This window comes from Rutidosis leptorrhynchoides, chromosome 6 (assembly GCF_046630445.1).
Source record: "Rutidosis leptorrhynchoides isolate AG116_Rl617_1_P2 chromosome 6, CSIRO_AGI_Rlap_v1, whole genome shotgun sequence".
NCBI classification, from domain to species: domain Eukaryota; kingdom Viridiplantae; phylum Streptophyta; class Magnoliopsida; order Asterales; family Asteraceae; genus Rutidosis; species Rutidosis leptorrhynchoides.
The window spans coordinates 160,830,125-160,844,857 of NC_092338.1; positions in this window are offsets into that span (position 1 = coordinate 160,830,125).

Consider the following 14,733-nt stretch of genomic DNA (forward strand, 5'->3'; position numbering starts at 1 on the left):
AACATAGTTGACATGTGAAGTTGATTACGTTTTGGTGAGTGTATTGAAGTGCTCTTTATTGAAAGCTGCCAGCTCGAGTAGTTGGAATGTGCGTGTCCTAAGAAGTTTTCTTGGCGGTATAGATGGGTAGGTTCAATGAAGTCGAGACAGATGATCGAGTATGGGTTAGGCTGTGAAAGGACCCGTTCTATATGATACATTTTACAAACATTGCATTCGTTTTTAAAAGACAAACTTTCTTTACAACGAAAGTTGACGGCATGCACACCATTTCATAATACATCCAACTATAATTGGCTGAATAATAATCTTGATGAACTCAATGACTCGAATGCAACGTCTTTCAAAATATGCCATGAATGACTCCAAGTAATATCCTTAAAATGAGCTAATGCACAGCGGAAGATTTCTTTAATACCTGAGAATAAACATGCTTTAAAGTGTCAACCAAAAGGTTGGTGAGTTCGTAGGTTTATCATAACAATCATTTCAATATATTAATAGACCACAAGATTTCCGTTTATAAATATATGTACACTCGCAAGTGTATAAAAGTATTCTATAAATTGTAGGCACCTGGTAACAAGCCTTAACGTTCATGTTTTACCCTCTGAAGTACACCAGATCAGGTGTGTTTAAAATAACCTCGAAGTACTAAAGCATCACATAGTCAGGATGGGGTTTGTCAGGCCCAATAGATCTATCTTTAGAATTCGTGCCTACCGTACATAGACAAGTAGTTTAATGTTACCAAGCTAAGGGTATATTTCTGGTTTAAACCCACATAGAATTAGTTTTAGTACTTGTGCCTATTTCGTAAAACATTTATAAAATAGCGCATGTATTCTCAGCCCAAAAATATATATTGCAAAAGCAATTAAAAAGGGAGCAAATGAAACTCACAATACTGTATTTCGTAGTAACAATACGTATAACGTCATTTAACAAGTGCAAGGTTGGCCTCGGATTCACGAACGTATCAATATTGAGATTCAATATTGCAGGAAAGTACGTAGACGCAACGGAGATGATAAACACTAGATTGACCTCACGAGCATACCCATGAACCATACCCATCACCTCCATAGCTATAACCCATAATTTCCTTAGCTTCGACTCATTCAAAAAAAACTATTTTGAAATCACTCGGACAGTACTCCGTCGTAATATTTTATGTATACTAATAATATCTTGAAATAATACAGAGTAAATATATATATATATATATATATATATATATATATATATATATATATATATATATATATATATATATATATATATATATATATATATATATATATATATATATATATATATATATATATAAATCGATTGAGAGAGTTTAGAGAAATATATTTTTAAGTTTCTATGAAATATTGAAACCTATTGAATTCTATTTATAATAGATTTTTGAATTATTAAAGTGAATTATTAAAGTATGAATTATTAAAGTGAATTATTAAAGTATGAATTATTAAAGTGAATTATTAAAGTATGAATTATTAAAGTGAATTATTAAAGTATGAATTATTAAAGTGAATTATTAAAGTTAAAGTAAAGTAAAAGTAAAGTAAAGGTAAAGTTAAAGTATAGTAAAAGTATAAAAACTATGTATGTATAATACGCGTATAAATATATATAATATTAATTTAAATTGTTATATATATTTAATGAAATAAAATATAAATATCGTTATATTTATTATACTGGTTAAGTAATGAGTTGTCAAAAGTGATTCTAGATATTTGTAAAAGTTATATACGTTTTAATAATAAAGTTCTTTTTAAACTGAAAACGTCTTTGTACGTTTGAAAATAGATTAATAGAATATTATGGAAACCAATTCTTCACTAACTTTTGTCTAACTTTCGTAAATGATACTTTTTATTTTTATTTATAAATAGCTTTACAAATTATTCTGAATATCGTTAAGAGGAATAGATTTTCTCAAATCATAGTGGACCTCTCAACAGAGACTTGTAATCATAATTCAATGTTTCTGATAATTCAATCATTTAATATATATTTTTTTTAATTTCGTCGAAAATCATATTGAAACAAATACGTTCGTGTAAAGTATTATACGTTTAATACTTTATTAATATTCTCAAGTTATAATATATATATACATATACATATCTATTTATATATAATGGTTCTTGAATCGTCAGAATTTGGTCGAGGTTATAATGAATGTATGAACACAGTTTAAAATTCTTGAGATTTAACTTAAAAAACTTTGCTTATCGTGTCGGAATAATATAAAGATTAAAGTTTAAATTTGGTCGGAAATTTCTGGGTCGTCACAGTACCTACCCGTTAAAGAAATTTCGTCCCCGAAATTTGATAGAGGTCGTCATGACTAACAATGAGAATGTTATTATAACGATTATAGAGTTTTATCATGTTCAAGAAGAATGGATAAAATAATTCGATTACTCGAAGCGTGTGAGTGAAGTTATCGTAAATGAATGAAATAAGATAATAGTGATTCGTCGTATCTTTTGACGTCATCACGATTGATCTCCGAAAAGAAAGTCTTTGTAATCTATATTGGATTTGATTATTCGGCGATTAAGGAAATTATGATCCTCTTCGAATTAATGCGATAATCCATTTTGATTTCTCTGTCGGATATTTCACTATAATTCCACCTCATTTGTTTTCTTACAACTCACACCTTCTCAACTCATATTTTAAAGTATTTGTCAATATGCTTCATCCAGTGCTGATTCTTGATATACTCCTCACTTTCATATCTGTCGCTCTTCTTTTTCATCTACCTCCGGAAGAATCTATTTACTTCTACTATACTCTTGGTTTTATAGTGTTTTTAGTTCTCCCGTGTCTTTATATTGCTATATGCATTGATATATACGATTTGTGATTTATGGGTTGTTGTTGGGTTTTATATCTTCCCTTATATTTCAAAGTCCTTGCTTCTTCTATAATCATTGTCATCCACAGTTAATGCTCTCTTCTATTTGCTATGATTTATACTCCCATTTCTAGTTCGGAGCTTTGTCCTTTCGTTTCTTCTTCTTGCGATTAAGCACCGCTTGTAATGGTCCAGAATTCGCAGATATAAATTTCGGAATGAACATTGTTAATGTTCTAGGAAGAAAATTGTAATGGCACGATCTTGACTTGTCAAATTACCAGAATACCTCGGAAAAGGCCGAATCATCAAGAAATATTTTCTTGATATTTAGAGATCAAAGAGAATACAAGAGTCGTGTAACATAGCACATGATGACGTTATGATCTATGAATCATCATGTTCCATTTAGAAACTCAGCATGAATTACTGTAATATAATTACGTTGATCAAGTGTCATTATATTATACTAACTCATGCTTCAGCTCCCAACACTTCTTCAAGAATATTCCTATTTTAAACTCGAATGTTTCAGAATTTAGAAACTAAAATAGTTTCTTTTATGATATAATACAGATAGCGCGAAGAGGTAAATGATTTCAGATAAGAATAATTATAAAAATATCTTCAGAAGTATGGATGATATTTATAATGAAAGATACGATGATATCTTAGAATGTCTAATATCAGAGGATGATGAAGGATATTGTCCGCAGTGGTTTAGAGTCAGGAGCAAGGTATTCGTTAATGACTTCAGCAAGTACTGAATCATTTGGATTCTTTGAAGGCAGGTTCAGCCTTTGTGATTTGTCCACAGCCTCCTTCATACTTTGCTCAATCCGTTTTCCAGTTCCAAAGCTTCTCTTTTTCTGAGCTTTGTCAATATACTATCCTTTATCATCCAACTTTTTATTGTTAAGGTCGTTTACAGTTTTAGCTGCTTCATCAGCATTTTTCAAAATTTTGAGAACTGGTTCGCAGTTTAGGGTGTTTTTCAGAAATTTCTCATTCAAAGAATGTAAGTCTTGGAGGTAGACGTTGTGTGTATATGTAATTGTTGATGTAGACATGCTGCGAGGTTTTCAAAATACTGATTACTGATTCTCAATAATTGGTATGGCAATTCTTGTTATAAGGTACGAATGAGTATATGATAGGGTTTCGATAATTATAATGATTTTTTTTTTTTAAAGTCAAAGATCAGTGAAGTTGTTGGTAAGTTTATTGCTAATGTGGTGAATATAAACGATTCCCCGGTAACGTTGGCGAAAGGGCAACGTATCTATCGAGGTTATAATAAGACTGTTTTGATTGAGAAGTCGAAGTTGACTTGCTGGAGCTGTGACAAAACTGTCTATTTTGAAACGGAATTGAAAAGTTATTTTAGCTAGTAAATGCCAAAGGGTCTAACACGGATACGTGTCGAACTATGACTTGGGTTTTGAGAGTTTTTCAGGTGTATAACTGTGGGTAACATGTGGTTGGATCATCATCTCAATTGTTCCTTAGTTGAAGTGTCTTCAGGAATTTCGAAGGGTTTGAGCACATATTGTAATCGTTAATACATATGATGTTCTAACACAGTTTTGAAGTCAAAGTATAGCTTTGAAAGATATAGGAATCTAAGAGTGATGATACTGGTTATATTTCGAATTGAATTATGTGATTTCAAAATCAGAATATGTAATTGAATTTGAATGAGTATGATTGTTTTGATTTATATGAAAGAATGGATATTGTTGTGAAAGTAGAGAGTATAGTTGATGATTGCTGAATCAGTTTCGAAAAATGTAATATATTAATTGTGAATTTATATATCTCTCGGGTATTACCTACCCGTTAAAAAAAAATTTCACAATTAATATTTTGTACAAAAGAAGTTTATTACAGTCTTTATGAAAATATATGTGTATATTTTCTTTAGATGTAATATAGATTTAATGAGTTAATATTAAATTAAACTCATTTGTTTTCTGGTTGGAACTATAATTGAGTAATCCCTAAAACTTTATAAATTGCATAAGTATTTCTTCAATAATATTGAAATTATGAATCATTACTTTATTATTTGTTGGTTTTCGTGAAATTCTTGTGAACTTCGCAAGGTACGAATGATGTTATTTGAAAAGTTTCGAGTACATCGATGATGAAAGTGTAAAATCAAACATATATTCGAATAATACACTTGATTTATTATGAATTGGATTTTTATTGAATTGAGACAGAGATTGTAATTAACGATGGTTAAGTTGCGGACGAAGGACGTACATCATTGCATATTTGTAATATGAATTAACTGAGTAGTTAAGATTCACACATAATAGCTTAGTACGGGAAGATTTATTATGGTTTAAAAATTTATACATATAAAATATACATATAAATCTTTCGATTGGAAATGAGTTAATATTTCATAACTCGTTGATACAATATATTTGTTGCTGATTCGTAAGGATGTCCACAATGATTCTTGAACTGACAGAGTTTGTGATGTTACAGGTGCTGTTGATTCTGACGATACTGACGGCACTGACTGTGTTGATGATGCTACGGTCCTGTTGATGTTGTTGGTAAAACAAATCTAGCTTGTAAATCGTACACCATTTTCGATCAAAGTTTCTACTCTACCATCTTCGTTCACTCATCTGATTTACGGTCAGAATTAAATAATCTCTAAGATTTTGGAGATTACATAACTGCCGCAGAGATATCTCTTCAATGAAGTTTATGAATTAATGCTTCATCGTTTGTTGTTGTTGATATTCCTGGATATTTACAGGGCGTATGACGTTGATGTTTGAGATACAGATTGTGATGTTGCGGTGTGGGATGTGGATGTTGTTGTTGGTGGTGGTGATGGTACTGTTGGTGTTGCTGATGGTGGTACTGTTTATGCTGCTGGTGCTGCTGCTGGTGTTTGTAACCTTTGCACCATATTCTCCTAAGTCACTACCCGAGCGCGAAGCTCGTTGACTTCTTCTATTACACCGGGGTGATTGTCGGTTCGGATGAGCGGATAAATAAAATCTAGAATTTGGTGTAGTATGTAATCGTGACGAGATACTCTAGAAATAAGAGAGAAAATGGTGTTTCGGATAGGTTCGTCGGTAAGTGCTTCAGGTTCTTCGCCAAGAGGGCAATGTGGTGGATGGAAGGGATCACCTTCTTCTTGTCTCCAATGATTAAGGAGGCTACAAACCCATCCCCAATTCATCCAGAATAGATGATGACTAATTGGTTGATCTATTCCGGTCACACTGCTTTCGGGACTTGAGTGGGATTCCATTTCGGAATCAGAGGGACTTGAACTAATGAAGAATTTCATTTCGTACGATTGAATAAAGAATTTTTCGATATGAAATGATTTTCCGGCTATCGGGTGGTATTCTAATTATATAGAGCAAAAGGTTTCGTAGATTATGGAGGAATTTACTGAATATGTCAGGCAAAGTTTACAGTAACAGATACGCTAAGATATGAATTAGCAGATACGCTAAGATATTAATTTTGTCTATACACTATTCATGCAATCAATGCAATAAGATGTGTCTAGACTAAGAATGATAAGCAGGTAATTTCTGACAAAAATGATGAGCAAAACTTTTAACATGCAGACACGGTCAAAATCCAGACTCACTAATGCATCCTAACGACTATCAGTTAGACACACTAATGCAGACCTGGTTCATTAAGACCACCGCTCTGATACCAACTGAAAGGACCCGTTCATATACATTATAAACGATTCACAATAGTTGATTACATCGCGAGGTATTTGACCTCTATATGATACATTTTACAAACATTGCATTCGTTTTTAAAAGACAAACTTTCTTTACAACGAAAGTTGACGGCATGCACACCATTTCATAATACATCCAACTATAATTGGCTTAATAATAATCTTGATGAACTCAATGACTTGAATGCTGTAACATCCCGCCTTTCTCCGTTTACTTTTCCATTTAACTATTTAAAGTCCGTTATATGATTATGACATCCCTCGTTAATACGCGTTTTAAAATATCTCGTTTAGGTAATTCACGCACCCGCAACCGAACTAGAGGGACCATTGTTGCCAAGAGAGCAAAGAGGTAACTAGGTCAACTAGTCAACCCTTCACTCTCATCCATTCATTAATTCTTTTTCTTTTTTCCTTTTTCTCTATCACTTTCACCAAATCTCTCAAACACCACTTCAAGGATTCATCATCCAAATCAAATCGAGCAAGCATCCATCTAAACAAATTGCATATTCGGAATCCTCTCATCTTCCTCTTCGATTCCATACCGATTTCATCAAGTTTGGGTAACTTTCTAAAATCACTAGATTTTGTGTTCTTGATGTTTTTAACTTATAAAGTTGTTAATTAGTGTCTATGGCTCAAGTCTAACATGAATATATGATTTATATGTTCGATTTCATTATTTGAAGTAACTATTTAGAATATGAACTTTGGTGTGTTTGATTTGGTGATTTGGTTGTTTGAATGTTGTTAAAAGTGATAAATGCATGTATTAAATGCGTTCCTAGTATCACTAGCTTCAATTTGATGTGTAGGTTGTTTTAGAAAACTTCATAAACATGATTAGTGATTTTAAAGTTGTTGGTTAGGGTTTGATAGAATTTAATGTGAACATTTAATGCTTTGAATGACATGAAATGTTATTTGTAAGTGTTAGGTTGTATTGTATGCTTGATCACCTTCGAAACGGCATGTCATTCATGTAAATTGGTTGCCGAATCATCAAATTTCATTTATGAACTTGAATGCATTTAATGAGGAGCCTTGAATGTGATTTTGGTTGTTGTAAAAGTAAATGTGATTGTTGAAATGTGTTTAGTTGTTTTCCTTGTCAAAATACCTTTCCGATGATATAAGATACATGTTTTGGTTGTTTGCGGGTCATAAATGGTGATTGTTTGAAGTTAGGTTCGTGCATAAAACTTAAAAACTGCCAGATTTCTCTGTACAGGTAATGGCGCGGCGCGCCATATACCCGCGCGGCGCGCCAAAGTGGTCTGTCCAACTTTGTCAATTTTCGAATAATGTTTGCTATGCTACGCACCTCCGATTCACACGTAACTTGTTCTAACATGCTCATACATGATTAAAAACCTCAGAAAAATAGTTCGGGACCCGACCCGAACGTGTTGACTTTTTCGTTGACTTTGACCGACCAAAGTTTGACTTTTTGTCAAACTTAACCAAATGATTATGCAACCTTCCTAACTTGTTTATATACTTGTATCTTGCATGAAACTTGACAATTTGATTTCACATGCTACATAATCGAGTCGTAACGAGCCGTAGGACTAATTGAACATCTTTGACCTATCGTGTTTACCGTTATTGATACGACCTATTTGTTTAGGTCAAGACTAGCACTATCCTTCGCACACGTTACTTTGTGAAGTACTTTTCATACGTGCACTCAAGGTGAGATCATAGTCCCACTTTTACTCTTTTGCACTTACATTTGGGATGAGAAAACATAAACGTTTCTTTTTACTAAGTGAACACAAGTACAGGAAAACAAACATTCTACATACGAGTTTGAACAAAAATCCTCAATTCGATTATCATTATTTACACTTGCCGGGTGTAAGCAAGAACTTATGTTATATGGCCATATGGGTTTGACAAACCCTCATTCAAACGGTTCGCTACCGTTTACGAATGAAATATATTTTCGAGAAACAGTGTATGTTCTAACACTATTGTGATGGGGTTCTATGGAAGGAATGTTAAGCATTGATAATTGGGTGCTCGTGAAACAAACTTTTGGAATGTATTACTATTATCTCATTGTTGCAAATCTTGTGGTTCACTTGTACTTACCTACTCAAACCTATGATTTCACCAACGTTTTCGTTGACAGATTTCTATGTTTTTCTCAGGTCCTTGAACATTTGTGTGACACATGCTTCCACTCATTACTTTTGATATTTGCTTGGATGTCGAGTATACATGCATAGTTGGAGCGCCTTTTGGCTACTTTAAATTGTGTCGCATAGGTTTCATTCGTACGTTAAACATTGTAATGTAACTAGTCTTTTGAACTACATTTGTAAACTTGAAACATCCTTTTACTTATGAAATAAATGCGACATATTTTGGTCAAACGTCATGATAAAGACTTATGACCACGTAACGGGACCTAAGTAGTCGGTGCCGTCAAACATGATTTGGTCGGGTCGCTACAAATGTAACGTCTTTCAAAATATGCCATGAATGACTCCAAGTAATATCCTTAAAATGAGCTAATGCACAGCGGAAGATTTCTTTAATACCTGAGAATAAACATGCTTTAAAGTGTTAACCAAAAGGTTGGTGAGTTCATAGGTTTATCATAACAATCATTTCAATATATTAATAGTGAAATGTCCCGTTCTTATTGATTAAAAACGTTCCATATTAATTGATTTCGTTGCGAGGTTTTGACCTCTATATGAGACGTTTTTCAAAAACTGCATTCATTTTTAAAACAAACCATAACCTTTATTTCATAAATAAAGGTTTAAAAAGCTTTACGTAGATTATCAAATAATGATAATCTAAAATATCCTGTTTACACACGACCATTACATAATGGTTTACAATACAAATATGTTACATCGAAATCAGTTTCTTGAATGCAGTTTTTACACAATATCATACAAACATGGACTCCAAATCTTGTCCTTATTTTAGTATGCAACAGCAGAAGCTCTTAGTATTCACCTGAGAATAAACATGCTTTAAACGTCAACAAAAATGTTGGTGAGTTATAGGTTTAACCTATATATATCAAATCGTAACAATAGACCACAAGATTTCATATTTCAATACACATCCCATACATAGAGATAAAAATCATTCATATGGTGAACACCTGGTAACCGACATTAACAAGATACATATATATAAGAATATCCCCATCATTCCGGGACACCCTTCGGATATGATATAAATTTCGAAGTACTAAAGCATCTGGTACTTTGGATGGGGTTTGTTAGGCCCAATAGATCTATCTTTAGGATTCGCGTCAATTAGGGTGTCTGTTCCCTAATTCTTAGATTACCAGACTTAATAAAAAGGGGCATATTCGATTTCGATAATTCAACCATAGAATGTAGTTTCACGTACTTGTGTCTATTTTGTAAATCATTTATAAAATCTGCATGTATTCTCATCCCAAAAATATTAGATTTTAAAAGTGGGACTATAACTCACTTTCACAGATTTTTACTTCATCGGGAAGTAAGACTTGGCCACTGGTTGATTCACGAACCTATAACAATATATACATATATATTAAAGTATGTTCAAAATATATTTACAACACTTTTAATACATTTTGATGTTTTAAGTTTATTAAGTCAGCTGTCCTCGTTAGTAACCTACAACTAGTTGTCCACAGTTAGATGTACAGAAATAAATCGATAAATATTATCTTGAATCAATCCACGACCCAGTGTATACGTATCTCAGTATTGATCACAACTCAAACTATATATATTTTGGAATCAACCTCAACCCTGTATAGCTAACTCCAACATTCACATATAGAGTGTCTATGGTTGTTCCGAAATATATATATAGATGTGTCGACATGATAGGTCGAAACATTATATACGTGTCTATGGTATCTCAAGATTACATAATATACAATACAAGTTGATTAAGTTATGGTTGGAATAGATTTGTTACCAATTTTCACGTAGCTAAAATGAGAAAAATTATCCAATCTTGTTTTACCCATAACTTCTTCATTTTAAATCCGTTTTGAGTGAATCAAATTGCTATGGTTTCATATTGAACTCTATTTTAGGAATCTAAACAGAAAAAGTATAGGTTTATAGTCGGAAAAATAAGTTACAAGTCGTTTTTGTAAAAGTAGTCATTTCAGTCGAAAGAACGACGTCTAGATGACCATTTTAGAAAACATACTTCCACTTTGAGTTTAACCATAATTTTTGGATATAGTTTCATGTTCATAATAAAAATCATTTTTCCAGAATAATAACTTTTAAATCAAAGTTTATCATAGTTTTTAATTAACTAACCCAAAACAGCCCGCGGTGTTACTACGACGGCGTAAATCCAGTTTTACGGTGTTTTTCTTGTTTCCAGGTTTTAAATCATTAAGTTAGCATATCATATAGATATAGAACATGTGTTTAGTTGATTTTAAAAGTCAAGTTAGAAGGATTAACTTTTATTTGCGAACAAGTTTAGAATTAACTAAACTATGTTCTAGTGATTACAAGTTTAAACCTTCGAATAAGATAGCTTTATATGTATGAATAGAATGATGTTATGAACATCATTACTACCTCAAGTTCCTTGGATAAACCTGCTGGAAATGAGAAAAATATATCTAGCTTCAAAGGATCCTTGGATGGCTTGAAAGTTCTTGAAGCAGAATCATGACACGAAAACAATTTCAAGTAAGATTTCCACTCGAAATAAGATTGTTATAGTTATAGAAATTGAATTAAAGTTTGAATATGATTATTATCTTGTATTAGAAAGATAACCTACTGTAAGTAACAAAGGTTTCTTGATCTTGGATGATTACTTGGAATGGATTTAGAAAACTTGGAAGTAAACTTGCAATCTTGGAAGTATTCTTGATTTTATGAAACTAGAACTTTTGGAATTTATGAAGAACACTTAGAACTTGAAGATAGAACTTGAGAGAGATCAATTAGATGAAGAAAATTGAAGAATGAAAGTGTTTGTAGGTGTTTTTGGACTTTGGTGTATGGATTAGATATAAAGGATATGTAATTTTGTTTTCATGTAAATAAGTCATGAATGATTACTCATATTTTTGTAATTTTATGAGATATTTCATGCTAGTTGCCAAATGATGGTTCCCACATATGTTAGGTGACTCACATAGGCTGCTAGGAGCTGATCATTAGAGTGTATATACCAATAGTACATACATCTAAAAGCTGTGTATTGTACGAATACGAATACGGGTGCATACGAGTAGAATTGTTGATGAAATTGAACGAGGATGTAATTGTAAGCATTCTTGTTAAGTAGAAGTATTTTGATAAGTGTCTTGAAGTCTTTCAAAAGTGTATAAATACATATTAAAACACTACATGTATATACATTTTAACTGAGTCGTTAAGTCATCGTTAGTCGTTACATGTAAGTGTTGATTTGAAACCTTTAAGTTAACGATCTTGTTAAATGTTGTTAACCCAATATTTATTATATCAAATGAGATGTTAAATTATTACATTATCATGATATCATGATGTATTAATATATCTTAATATGATATATATATATATATATATATATATATATATATACATTAAATGTCGTTACAACGATAATCGTTACATATATGTCTCGTTTCAAAATCATTAAGTTAGTAGTCTTGTTTTTACATATGTAGTTCATTGTTAATATACTTAATGATATGTTTACTTATCATAATATCATTTTAACTATATATATATATATATCCATATATATGTCATCATATAGTTTTTACAAGTTTTAACGTTCGTGAATCGCCGGTCAACTTGGGTGGTCAATTGTCTATATGAAACCTATTTCAATTAATCAAGTCTTAACAAGTTTGATTGCTTAACATGTTGGAAACACTTAATCATGTAAATAAAAATTTCATTTAATATATATATATATAAACATGGAAAAGTTCAGGTCACTACAAATAGACCACAAGATTTCCGTTTATAAATATATGTACACTCGCAAGTGTATAAAAGTATTCTATAAGTTGTAGGCACCTGGTAACAAGCCTTAACGTTCATGTTTTACCCTCTGAAGTACACCAGATCATGTGTGTTTAAAATAACCTCGAAGTACTAAAGCATCCCATAGTCAGGATGGGGTTTGTCGGGCCCAATAGATCTATCTTTAGAATTCGCGCCTACCGTACATAGACAAGTAGTTTAATGTTACAAAGCTAAGGGTATATTTCTGGTTTAAACCCACATAGAATTAGTTTTAGTACTTGTGCCTATTTCGTAAAACATTTATAAATAGCGCATGTATTCTCAGCCCAAAAATATATATTGCAAAAGCAATTAAAAAGGGAGCAAATGAAACTCACAATACTGTATTTTATAGTAAAAATACGTATAACGTCATTTAACAAGTGCAAGGTTGGCCTCGGATTCACGAACGTATCAATATTGAGATTCAATATTGCAGGAAAGTACGTAGACGCAACGGAGATGATAAACACTAGATTGACCTCACGAGCATACCCATGAACCATACCCATCACCTCCATAGCTATAACCCATAATTTCCTTAGCTTCGACTCATTAAAAAAAAAACTATTTTGAAATCACTCGGACAGTACTCCGTCGTAATATTTTATGTATACTAATAATATCTTGAAATAATGAAGAGCAAATATATATATATATATATATATATATATATATATATATATATATATATATATATATATATATATATATATATATATATATATATATATATATATATATATATATATATATATATATATATATATATATATATATATATATATATATATATATATATATATATATATATAAATCGATTGAGAGAGTTTAGAGAAATATATTTTTAAGTTTCTATGAAATAATGAAACCTATTGAATTCTATTTATAATAGATTTTTGAATTATTAAAGTGAATTATTAAAGTATGAATTATTAAAGTGAATTATTAAAGTATGAATTATTAAAGTGAATTATTAAAGTATGAATTATTAAAGTGAATTATTAAAGTATGAATTATTAAAGTGAATTATTAAAGTATGAATTATTAAAGTGAATTATTAAAGTATGAATTATTAAAGTGATTTATTAAAGTATGAATTATTAAAGTGAATTATTAAAGTTAAAGTAAAGTAAAAGTAAAGTAAAGGTAAAGTTAAAGTATAGTAAAAGTATAAAAACTATGTATGTATAATACGCGTATAAATATATATAATATTAATTTAAATTGTTATATATATTTAATGAAATAAAATATAAATATCGTTATATTTATTATACTGGTTAAGTAATGAGTTGTCAAAAGTGATTCTAGATATTTATAAAAGTTATATACGTTTTAATAATAAAGTTCTTTTTAAACTGAAAACGTCTTTGTACGTTTGAAAATAGATTAATAGAATATTATGGAAACCAATTCTCCACTAACTTTTGTCTAACTTTCGTAAATGATACTTTTTGTTTTTATTTATAAATAGCTTTACAAATTATTCTGAATATCGTTAAGAGGAATAGATTTTCTCAAATCATAGTGGACCTCTCAACAGAGACTTGTAATCATAATTCAATGTTTCTGATAATTCAATCATTTAATATATATTTTTTTTAATTTCGTCGAAAATCATATTGAAACAAATACGTTCGTGTAAATGTGATGATCGCTCCAAATCCATATGGACGAACACGTCATTAATTGATTTCATTGCGAGGTATTTGACCTCTATATGATACGTTTTGTAAACATTGCATTCTTTTGAAAAGGCGCACCATAAATGAATATTTAAATCAAAGGTTTTCGACATATGATGATTTTTACATATAGACAATCACCATAAATAATAGTTTACAACAGTATTTCCGTTGACAATGCAGTCAAAATAAGATACATGGTGATGATTTGGTGAATGCAATGTTTCCTTGAAAATATGTCATGTAAGACTCCATGCACATAGCTTGTCTAACATCTAAGCAAACAGCGGAAGACTTCTAGAAACCTGAGAATAAACATGCTTCAAGTGTCAACACAAAGGTTGGTGAGTTCATAGTTTTAATATTACACATAATCCGTATATCAATGTGGATTACAAAAGTTCAGTTGTTTTA